This window comes from Anabrus simplex, chromosome 2, assembly GCF_040414725.1.
Source record: "Anabrus simplex isolate iqAnaSimp1 chromosome 2, ASM4041472v1, whole genome shotgun sequence".
NCBI lineage: Eukaryota > Metazoa > Arthropoda > Insecta > Orthoptera > Tettigoniidae > Anabrus > Anabrus simplex.
Window position 1 is genome coordinate 1,198,424,020 of NC_090266.1, and position 13,149 is coordinate 1,198,437,168.

A 13,149-nucleotide genomic window follows, 5' to 3' on the forward strand; every position below is an offset into this window, starting at 1 on the left:
CCGTATATCTCTAGCTATGTTAGTACTTATTCCTGCTTGCCTTACATTGTTGGTACCAACATGGAAATATACCACCTTCTCCTTAGACTTGTCTTCCCTTCTACTTTCCTCAACATCTGCCTTAACCTACTTCCTGGATAACACACTGCGCTGGTTCTCTTTCCTCCAAATACTTCCCCCACATGACTAACATTAGAGATGCTCATGACCAGAGCCTCAACCACACTTACCTCCTTAGATCCCTTCCTTTCCTGGTCTTCACTATCTGTTCCTCCTGGGTCCTTCATGGCCTGTATGAATATTATTTTCCTTTGCTATAAGTCATGTAATTCCTCTTTTACACTTTTTTGGGTAAGAATTTTAAATATTAAAGAAAGTGGACATTTTTCTACCTTTGTGTATACTTTTGAAGATAAGGAAGCAGTAGAATTGCATAAAAAAGAAATGACAGGCAAAGTTAGTGGAGGCTCAGATGAATGATCTTAATCCTTACTATTACTTACTTCCTGATTTATTGTACTGTAGGATTATAAATAAAATATTTCAGTCCAAGAATGTAAATGGAAAAATAACTTTAATTTGATTTCTTAATTTTTTATGAGTATTCTGTGGTATATATATATTAATTTAGTATTTTATGCAAGTATAATATAACTTTTTAGTTTTTCACTGTAAATGGGACTAAGGAATATACAGTACATACATACATACATACATACATACATACATACATACATACATACATACATACATTCACACAAGTTTTTCTATCTGTTGAAGCACAGAACATAGAATTTATAACACTATAACACACCTGTAAAAAAAATTAATGTGTACTTTTGCAGGTTTATTGTGTTATAAATGTTATGTATTGTTCTTCGACAAACTGAAAATGGTAGGATTAACTAAGTCAACACTGAAAAGAAATCATTGCCTTCTTAACAAAATGTTATGCGAGTTTAAAGCATCCTGAAAAATTATAGTTCATATCTTACATTTGTCATTGCACTTGCAAAAGCCACTATTTAAAATATTTCTTTTAAGATCTGTGGCCGGTAACGTTCTGTCATCCAAGGTTCAGTATTGTGCGAGTTATACCAAAGAATTCTCATTCTTAGTGATTCATGTGCTGTAGGTCACTATTTCGTTGATGTCACATTGCAGTTTTTACATGCTGAAGAACAAATTGTAAAGTTGTTTGTTAAAGCTTTACTTGTTTCTGTAGAAGGGGATTGAGTTCTAATGTAATGTGTAGATCTTTGCATCTAGTTTACTTTGTACCGGTTTTATGTCACTTCTATTCATAAGATAAAAAAGAAATGCTATAAAAAGGATTGTGGGTTTTTTTCCAGTTACATTTGTATAACTTGGTAACTTTGTACTAAAAGTAAGAATGAAAATTAAGAGTGAAAACATCTTTCATTTAGTTTGATCATACAGAGTTTTTTAAAAGAAATGTGTAATCTTTTTGAATGACTTCTAATTGATATGCATTATTCTTATGCAGTGAATTAAATACAACTTAGATCGTTATTCAGGTTGACCATTTTGTGTGTGTGTGTTTTTTTCTTATTTTTTTACTCGCCATCAGCTGTCATAGATTACCTAGGCTTCACTGAAGAATATGAAAGAGAAATGAAAAGGAAGTTTCCCATTGATTTCTTTGCCAAACCAGAAGTTGCTATTACATATTGGTCTGTCAAGCTCACTGTATGTTATGCACAAACTGACCCTGTGAGTGGCATTTTCACAACATTCATAACAGGCTGGCTGCATAATGAATGCCATTACTAGTATCAATCGTACCTCAGTCACTTTCATATCGTCAAAAGCCAAAGGTGAGACTAGGACAGGGAAACGAAAGCAACACATTTGTTGTAGCCCATACCAAAGGACAGTGTGCTCTGTAATCACTAGGTCCTGTCAGCCTAGGCATGCTGTATATTTACAGTTCCTTAATATATGTGGGTATATATTGTTGTGCTTAGACGACATATGCTTGTCAACAATATTGTAGCAGGAAATGCCCTTACTTTATGCTTGAAGAACATGAGATGGTACGGAGGGCATGTACGGCACATTAGATTGGAGTGGTACAGAGAGTGAGAGGATTTGCTTTGAATGAAGTTCTAAAATTTTTTTTAAAACTGTTTGTTTTATTGTGAAAATTCGAGTTTATATCAGCTCAGTACAGTAGATGATGGATTGGGCATGACCTTTCTCTGTCATGTGGCTAGCGATGTCCCGCGTTGCTTTGCTGCTCCTCTCGTCCTCACCACGTATCAGCTCTCGGCACCATGGAACCACGTCCACTCCAATGAGGGAAGCTCCATAAGTTCTAGAAGTTATAGAAATTCTTGAAGTTCTTGAAGATCTTGGAGGTTTGGGATTTTGGTTCGCCAAGATCACTTACATGTCAAAAACATATCAGATGTAAGGCCCTTCAGGCATTTGCTCTATTAACCAGCATTTCATCTTAGGTCTGACACCAGACTCATCAGAGTGGGATGTGTCAGACCCCACCCACTGACGCTGGGGTGTATGCAGGTGAACCCATGAGAATCCTCTATAAGAGGCACAGTCTGATAACTTACGCCGAAGGATATCACGAACACACGCATTAAGCCCTTGTATATATTGGACTATTAGTCTGAGGTGTAATTTATGAACTCACTTTAATCATTCCCATGAAAGGATAAGAAAATAAATGCAAACATGCCATATCGAATGCCAGTGAAATTGACACAAATGTTTTAAGGCAAATAAACTGGTCATAAATAAATAAATTTTCATGCAGCCGAATGTTGATTGAATCGAACTCCCATTCTTTTTAACATACGTGACACTTGGCACAAATTATGATATTGTTCACAAATAGTTCACTTAAGCTTTTAATGTTTGAAGAATATAACACAATTACTTGTAGAGTCCTACTGCTTTATGATTGCTTCGCATGTATTTACAAAGTTTATTTAGCACTGTGATGGCACTATGAATGGCAATTACTTCACTTTTGTAGAAGGAGTAAATACTTTACATGTGAAATTAGTTCCGTTCACACATACTGTTATATGACAAGAAGTAGCACTATTAAACTATTAATGCAGGAGTGAAATTGCTCCCTTCACTCACACTGTCCTGTTTATGTTCAAACATGAATAATAACAGTGGTAAGGATTTATAATACTTTGATAGTGAAAATTAGTTCTGTTCACTAATGGTCCTGGGTTCATCTCAAGATACCATGAAATTAGAAGTTAATTCACACAGAAATATTTCAATATCTTTGAATACATATCCTAATGCACTGTTCAATATTCTAAGTTCACTCATCATCATAATCATCACAGTGTCCCACTCCAGTCGCCCGGGTGTGGTTAACAAGCCTTCTCCACTCCTTTCTGTCCTTCCACTTTTTCTGCTCCATTACTTCCTCCACATCCAATCCAGCTTCTCTAATGTCCTTCCAAATCTGATCCATCCACCTTCTTCTCAGTCTTCCAACTTGTCTCTTTCCTTTAACTTCTCTTTCTACTTCCCTTTCTGCTACCCGTTCTTTTTACATGTCCAAACCATCTCAGTCTTGCTTTCTGTATGTACTGTACTAACGGTTCTAAATTTAGCTCTTCTCTGATTTTAATATTTTGAATTCTATCTCTTCTTGTCTTTTTAAACAATGTTCTGAAAAATTTCATTTCTACTGCTTGGATCTTACTATCTTGTCTCTTATTAGTTACCAGTTAAGATCACTATCAGCAGAAATATTTCAATCATTTTGAATATAAGTCCTAATGCACTGTTCAATATTCTAGGTTCACAAGACTATTGAAATGTTTCAATCACTTCTCACCGTAATTTTGAATAGTTGGCTGTAGATTCTGATTCCATACTGTCACATCACAGCATCAACTTCCATCAGCCAACCTTCCTGGTTCAACTGTGGGACAAGGCTGTGTCGTGTTAAATTCTCACTTCTCTTTTATACCAAAGTCGTAGAGATTGCAGCCTTTTCATTTCTTTCAATATCTTCCTTAATCCGAGGTGGATTTTAACGAAACTTGGTGGTATTGGAGATAATAAGACGGTGTATACTGGGATATTATTATTATTATTATTATTATTATTATTATTATTATTATTATTATTATTATTATTATTATTATTATTATTATTATTATTATATTCATATTGTAATTCCTAAACATGAAGTATTGAAGCTTCCACCTAATCAATACATATATTTATATATTATTGTTCTACAGGACCGGTTTCGACCTTGTGAAGGTCATCTTCAGCTGACAATCGTAACATACAATTAAAACATCACAATAAGAACGTCACACGATATGGGTAAAAACATTGTCATTACAAATGTTGTAGTTTAAATAATCGTCTACATTAACTAATATAATAATTAAAACTTAACATTACTATATGTACATGAATGATGTATGTTAAAATACATTTTTCTTAAATTATAAAGGTGTCACATAGTATGGATAAAAACGTTATCAATTTGCAAATGTTTTCCGTCTTACCTTTGTCTACGTTAATTGGTATGAGAGTTAAAACTTTGCAATAAACGGTGATATATGTTGAATGTACAATATTCTTGGATTGTGAAGTGTCCACTGTTCCACATTAAAACTTATGACTAGATGAATAAAACATTTTGAAGTACAGGTTAATTCTTGCAGCGTGTTGTATATGGTCAATTCAGTCTTAACATAAACTATAAGCTTTGTGTATATATCGACGAAGTCCCGCACTAAACACCGGACAACTACCTGATTTCAACATAAGTGTTCACATTACCTCAAGAAACTCGTACTATTATTCCACCAGTAGACGAACGCGGCTGATCATATATCATAGCATAGTCGCATATACAACACGCCGCAAGAATTAACCTGTACTTCAAAATGTTTTATTCATCTAGTCATAAGTTTTAATGGGGAACAGTGGACACTTCACAATCCAAGAATATTGTACATTCAATATATATCACCTGCGCACATAATATTATTGCTAAGTTTTAACTCTCATACCGATTAACATAGACGAAGATAAGACGGAAAACATTTGCAAATAGATAACGTTTTTATCCATACTATGCGACACCTTTATAATTTAAGGAAAATGTATTTTAACATACATCATTCATGTACATATAGTAATGTTAAGTTTTAATTATTATATCAGTTAATGTAGACGATTATTTAAACTAGAACATTTGTAATGACATTGTTTTTACCCATATCGTGTGACATTCTTATTGTGATGTTTTAATTGTATGTTATGATTGTCAGCTGAAGATGACCTTCACAAGGTCGAAACCGGTCCTGTAGAACAATAATATATAAATATATGTATTGATTGGGTGGAAGCTTCAATACTTCATGTTTGCGAATATAATCAATACGGAAATTAAACTTATAGATTATGATTGTAATTCCTATACGAGTTATTTATGATAGAAGGTTTGGAAGGTTCTATGGATGATGCAACTTAGCCTTGGCAAGCCGGGGCTGGCTCCTACATCACTCACTCTACGTCACTCGCAACATGCTTGCTGTCGCCAGCTGCTTTGTTGGTGTGCAGCGCATATTTTAAGTTTGAAATACTTACACTCTAATGCTGGACCAGCGTTCCTGGTACAATATATTTATATTGTGAGAACCATGTACCTCTTATATAGTTGTATCCCACCCACCAGATATGAACACACTACAAATATTGGTTCTTGTCACATGCAGGGGTTATTAAAAAATGGCATCTCTGAAGATTCGATTATTGGATGAACTGTAATCTTCTGGTGGCCTACCATGTTCCAGCGTAGCTCATTTGGAATGGGCATGCCTGACCTAAGTACGTAATAGCATTGTCAAGAGGTAGTTTTGCATTCTAGATATTGTAATTTTAGGTTTTTCCTGTGTAACTCACTCTACTTTGAATAGAATATTACCTCACTCATTTCTACTTACCAGACTTTTATGAAACTGTGGAGAGGGTAATTTAACTGTGTTGTGGTAGAATAGAACAACCTGTATCTTGGAACCATGGTACTTGATCACTCTTCTTTTTTTTTTTAACAAAGCTCGGTTCATCCTCATTTGTTTGTAATTGAACGGATCTTCTGACATATGCTGTAGCAAATCATTGTAATGGTTTGAAGGCTATCAGAATCTTCCATTTGCTATGCATCAACTCTTTGCTTTAAATCATTCCCATAATCAAGTCCAGAAGCATTAGATTGGGTGATCTGGTAATCTAGGAGACAGGTACCTATCCACTGACCAGAATGTGTAGCATTTAGATGGTTGCATACATCCATTGACCCAAGCAGTAGACCTCAGTCATAAAGAAACTAGACCATCACTCATCCTAGTCATGTACACAGTTGATCAGTCATCTGTGATCAGCATTTAGGGCATTTAGGCAGATTCCCTATCAGTTGGTTACCTAGCCTTTTCTTAATTTATCAAACATTTCCCTTGATAAATTATTCCAGTCCCTTACTCCTCATGCTATAAATGAATATTTGCCCAATTTGTCCTCTTGAATTCCAGCTTTATCATCATATTATATATGATCTTTCCTATTTTCAAAACTCCATTCAAGCTTATTTGTGTACTAATGCCATTCCATACTAAACATATTGTTTAGTTGAGCAGCTCGTCTCCTTACTCCCAAGTCTTCCCAGCCCAAGGTTTGCAAAATTTTCCTAACACTACTCTTTTATTTAAAATCACCAAGAACAAATCGTGTTGCTTTCCTTTGGTTCCACTCCAGTCCTCTTATCAACTAGTCCTGGTGTGGGTCTCATAGACTGGAACCATACTCTTAATTGGGGTCCACCAGTGACTCATATGCCCTCTCCTTTACAGCCTTACTGCAAACCCTCATAACCATGTGAAGAGATCTGTAACCTTTTTTTACAAACTCATTGTTCAGTCACACCTGACTTGATCATCATATTATGATCTTTCCTATATTTAAAGGCTCAGCCTTGACGGCGGACTTAAAATTTAGTTGCTCTAGGCGACTTGTTTATTATGGTTCTGTGTGTTTATTGTCTTAGTAATGGCAGTAAAATGTATTTGTACCAGATCGTGTCCTAATATTAATATACATACAGTTCACTTCATTTTGCTCTCATGATTTGCTGGGGACCGTAATTCTCATATTATTAATTGGTCCTCCAGGTCGGATGTTCGCGTTGGAAGGACATATCCTTTGCACATTATATCCCAGAACGTTTAGTGTGATGTTATACAGAGGAACAAAGCACATGTTCACCTCGTGGCACAATCGATTCATGCGAGAATCAGGCGACATTGAACATACATCCCACACGTAAAGCACACAAACTCTTAATGAACTTCACTGAAACACAACATGTGTGTTTCATACAGTTTGCACATGTAGCCTAACCTACACATACAGCACTATCGCGACGTGTTCAGCTGCTGGCCTTGAACATCAGTTATCTCTTTGATTTGTGTGGTTGCACAGAACATCTATAGCCCATTCAGTGCTCATCATGGATTGCAGTGGCAGATCCATAGACATATAATAAATAGACTGGCAGCGCTGTATCTCATAGCATTAGTGATGGTGAAGCCAGAAATTTGCGGCGGCCGCCATCTTATGTCACTACAGATCCACTGTAAACGTATATGTTGCTGTGTTGCATGCAGTTTTGGTTTATGTTGTTTTTCTGCACATTTCACTTTTATTTTCGAAAAACTACTGTGTGGTAGAATGGTGAATACATGCGTAGTGTTTCGGTGTTTTTTTTGTTTTGTTTTTTCTATTCACGAAGAAAGAAAAACGAAGGAACAGCAGTTTCAATGCACCTGTAAGTGGCTCACATGTGCTCATGAACACTTGTTGTCTAGTTATTACTGCTATTAAATGTATTATTAAATAAGCCCACGGTAATTATGTGGGAAACAGAGGTAACTTCCTTCCGATGTATATTTGTTGGTGTTAGCCCCCTTGTGATGAAATAATAATGTCCGCCTCTGGGTGGTGTAGTGGTTAGCGTGATTAGCCGCCACCCCCGGAGGCCACGGTTTGATTCCCGGCTCTGCCACGGAATTTGAAAAGTTGTACTAGGGCTGGAACGGCGTCCGCTCAGCCTCAGGAAGTCAGTTGAGTAGAGGGGTTCGATTTCCACCTCAGCCATCCTCGAAGAGGTTTTCCGTGGTTTTCCACTTCTCCTCCAGGCAAAAGCTGGGATGGTAGTTAACTTAAGACCACGGCCGCTTCCTTCCTTTTCCTTGTCTATCCCTTCCAATCCTCCCATCCCTCTACAAGGCCCCTGTTCAGCATAGCAAGTGAGACCGCCTGGGTGAGGTACTGGTCCTCCTTCCCAATTGTATCTGCACGACTAAAAGTGTCACGCTCCAGTACACTGCCCTTGAGGCGGTAGAGGGATCCCTCACTGAGTCCGAAGGAAAAACCAACCCTGGAGGGTAAACGGATAAAGGAAGAAAGAAATAATAACACTAGCCTGCAAAAAAAAAAAAATTTTGTGCGGTAAAAATGAAAATAGGTGGGTTTGATGAATTTCTTAACACAGAGTTCGAGAAAAAGATTAGTTTTGGCATATCACGTCTGGTTTAGTGGCAATTTTACATAATGTTATTTTGTTCTTACGTAAAATTGTTGATACTTAGTATTGATTAAATTTGACATATTAATGTAAATTTCAGCTTGCAAAATGTAATCATATTTTGCATACATTAAATACATATAAATTCTGCTGTGTAAGCAAGTAGATGGTTTGTATTATATTTTTAATGTATATTGAAATTCGTCAAACTGAAGCATAAAGCGCTTATTTAGTTTCGACTATGTCCTGCTATCCCATTCGCATAGGAAACAGGGAAATTTTGTATAGCCTTTTTGTTATCCCAGCAACAATCCAATGATCTTCAAATCACCACAAATTTGCCACCCATGCTCGTGATATTTAATTTTTTTAGCAGCAACTTTAAGGTGGTGGTGGTGGTGGTGATTATTGTTTTAAGAGGAAGTACAACTAGGCAATCATCCTCTATATAACACTAATCAGAGAGAAAAATAGAAGGGATCCGACACTTCGAAAAATGAAGATATCAGCCAAAGGAAGACAAGGGCCACGAAGGGCGTGAAAATGAAGGACTCCCTAACCTTCGCAAACCTAATAGCGTCAGGGTCGGAAAAAAACAACAGTTGACCAAGTGAGGTCGGATAGGATAGATGAAAATGAGGAGCCTGGCACAAGTAAGTGGAAGCAATGCCAGGACTCAGCTGAGGCCTCGTGGTAGCCAACCCACGCTCCAAAATTCAGAGCCCCTGGGGCCCCTTTTAGTCGCCTCTTACGACAGGCAGGGGATACCGTGGGTGTTATTCTACCGCCCCCACCCACAGGGGGAAGCAACTTTAAGGTCTCGTAAGTTTCAGAGATTTTTGTGGAGCATGCAAGTGGTACGGATGCCAGAATATTTGTGTTATGAAGCAAGGAGTCAATAAAAACACGCCAGTTACTAGGATCATACTCTTTCCCTCCCAATTTACGTAGAAGATTTGAAACATCCGTACAAAATAAAAGTTCATCTTCGTGAGTATAATACTTTCGGACTGTTATCTTTGAAAAGGAACTGCTTTATCAGTCCATCATAAACATTGCATAAGGGCTGGGGATTTTAACACGTCTGTTTATTCAAGTGGTCTAAGATGAATGACAAACGCTCAACTGTCTTATTTTCAATCCTACATGCCCCGCGGTCTATTGCGTATCTGGGGGAGTTTGTTATGAATTTACCAGGAAACCCCAACTACAAAATGAAAATTTAGACAGCAATAAACCTATAATAAAATGCAAACAGTAACAAATCAAATCACATAATTGTATTCTAAGAAAATGTTCCGTGATAACATCTCTCAACATTACATCTTACGAATTCATGCCGATACTAAAACACTGAATTGCATCAAAACTCGACGTGATAGGAAAAAATAGCATCATTTACGGAATCAGGGCAGCGATTTCCATAAGAATTACATATTTTCTATTTTACCGCAAAATCATGTTGGCTAGTGTAATCTGTTGTAAATATTTAAAGATATCTGTATAGTTTCATAATCAAGAGTGGGGGCTCATTTCTTAGGCCGAGTCAGCCCATTATGTTACCAGCACAAGTCGAGCCTTCCTAAATGGATGTGATGATGATGATGATGATGTTACTGCAACACTTGATTATAGGTTGAGTTTTTGTTTTGGTTATTTTAGTAATTAAATAATAGTGGTTTGATCTCTTTTATTCTTTAAGGATATGTTGTAAGGATGTCAAAATTACTGTCAAAATTAGAGTGGAAGGATTAGTAAGCTTTCATAAATCGATATACTGTATATCACAGAATATTATTGAATATTACTCAGGATTTGTGGTAAAGATTTTAGTCAATTGTCTACAATGTGATACTTGTAAGGTAGCAACTGCACAAAAAGAAAATTCTTATCCATTCATTTCTTTGAAGAATACTGTAGCGGTAATCTCTATGTTCCTATGAAAGATGTTGTTCATGTGTGAAAACTTACCGAGATGTATTTTAGAGAGAATACATGTAATGGTTTAAGCTCAGTCATGAAAGGAAACATACCTAATGAAGCCACAGCTCATTTGTATGAATGAAATTTGTTTTCAACGTTAGGCTCACATGCTTTAGATCCAAACCCAATGGACACCCATGTTTATTGCCTTATTAGCATGATTTCATCACTCTTCTTGAAAATGCTTGTGAATCATGCTGTAAGAGAGTTGAATGGAAACAGATCTGACCATAGATCGGTCTTAAGAGGAAGGCTATTTTTAATCCTTTGTAAATTGATATACCAATGTTTTTTTTTAAAAACAGTAAAATAAAGGAGCTAATAGGTCTAATTAATCAGTATTATTGCTATTATTTTGATGTGCTTTTAATTATTGTAATTATCTCCTGTCCAATATTCCCACATCGAGATAATGTAGTGACGTAAGATGGCGGCGGACGCACGCTTCCATCTTCAGAATCTTGCTGCTTATTGCCAGTCTAAATCTATATGTCTGTGGGCAGATCCAAGATTTATCTCTGCAGAACCATAAGTTAGTTGCAAACATTCTTAGACTTGCACCCTAGATCAGTGGTATTCAAACTGTTTGGTTGGCCTACCTCCTAAAATCCAATTGTTTTACCTTCGTATACCCCAAAGTACATAAGCATACAGCAATAATACGAGAAACAACAAATGATTGTTGCTGAATGCCAAATAATATTAACTATCATCATCATCCTCTTCTGCAACTTATCCCACCTGCTCAGGGTCCCTGCATGCACTGAGGCATGAAAGAGTTGTGGCAGAGGATTTAAGGTTGCATGTCCTCAATCAATCAATACTGATCTGCATTTAGGGCAGTCGCCCAGGTGGCAGATTCCCTATCTGTTGCTTTCCTAGCCTTTTCCGAAATGATTTCAAAGAAATTGGAAATTTATTGAACATCTCCCTTGGTAAGTTATTCCAATCCCTAACTCCCCTTCCTATAAATGAATATTTGCCCCAGTTTGTCCTCTTGAATTCCAACTTTATCTTCATATTGTGATCTTTCCTACTTTTATAGACGCCATTCAAACCTATTCGTCTACTAATGTCATTCCACGCCATCTCTCCGCTGACAGCTCGGAACATACCACTTAGTCGAGCAGCTCGTCTTCTTTCTCTCAATTCTTCCCAACCCAAACATTGCAACATTTTTGTAACGCTACTCTTTTGTCGGAAATCACCCAGAACAAATTGAGCTGCTTTTCTTTGGATTTTTTCCCGTTCTTGAATCAGGTAATCCTGGTGAGGGTCCCATACACTGGAACCATACTCTAGTTGGGGTCTTACCAGAGACTTATATGCACTCTCCTTTACATCCTTACTACAACCCCTAAACACCCTCATAACCATGTGCAGAGATCGGTACCCTTTATTTACAATCCCATTTATGTGATTACCCCAGTGAAGATCTTTCCTTATATTAACACCTAGATACTTACAATGATCCCCGAAAGGAACTTTCACCCCATCAACGCAGTAATTAAAACTGAGAGGACTTTTCCTATTTGTGAAACTCACAACCTGACTTTTAGCCCCGTTTATCAACATACCATTGTCTGCTGTCCATCTCACAATATTTTCGAGGTCACGTTGCAGTTGCTCACAATCTTGTAACTTATTTATCACTCTATAGAGAATAACATCATCCGCAAAAAGCCTTACATCCGATTCCACTCCTTTACTCATATCATTTATATATATAAGAAAACATAAAGGTCCGATAACACTGCCCTGAGGAACTCCCCTCTCAACTATTACAGGGTCAGACAAAGCTTCACCTACTCTAACTCTCTGAGATCTATTTTCTAGAAATATAGCAACCCATTCAGTCACTCTTTTGTCTAGTCCAATTGCACTCATTTTTGCCAGTAGTCTCCCATGATCTACCCTATCAAATGCTTTAGACATGTCAATCGCGATACAGTCCATTTGACCTCCAGAATCCAAGATATCTGCTATATCTTGCTGGAATCCTACAAGTTGAGCTTCAGTGGAATAACCTTTCCTAAAACCGAATTGCCTTCTATCGAACCAGTTATTAATTTCACAAACATGTCTAATATAATCAGAAAGAATGCCTTCCCAAAGCTTACATACAATGCATGTCAAACTTACTGGCCTGTAATTTTCAGCTTTATGTCTATCACCCTTTCCTTTATACACAGGGGCTACTATAGCAACTCTCCATTCATCTGGTATAGCTCCTTCGGCCAAACAATAATCAAATAAGTACTTCAGATATGGTACTATATCCCAACCCATTGTCTTTAGTATATCCCCAGAAATCTGATCAATTCCACCTGCTTTTCTAGTTTTCAACTTTTGTATCTTATTGTAAATGTCATTGTTATCATATGTAAATTTTATTACTTCTTTGGCCTTAGTCTCTTCCTCTATCTCAACATTATCCTTCCTTCCTGACACCTCAGGATTTTCAACTGAAAATCCCATCCCAGCAACACCAGAAAATCAAAATACAGCCGCCAGGATGACAGGCATGCAGATAAACTGCTACATCA

General features: G+C 36.9%; 1 protein-coding gene across 2 annotated transcripts in view; it reads left to right on the plus strand.

Moving 5' to 3' along the window:
- LOC136864792 (cyclin-dependent kinase 12) overlaps nucleotides 1–13,149 on the plus strand; it is a 461,166-nt gene that overhangs the window by 387,600 nt on the left and 60,417 nt on the right. The window lies entirely within an intron of this gene.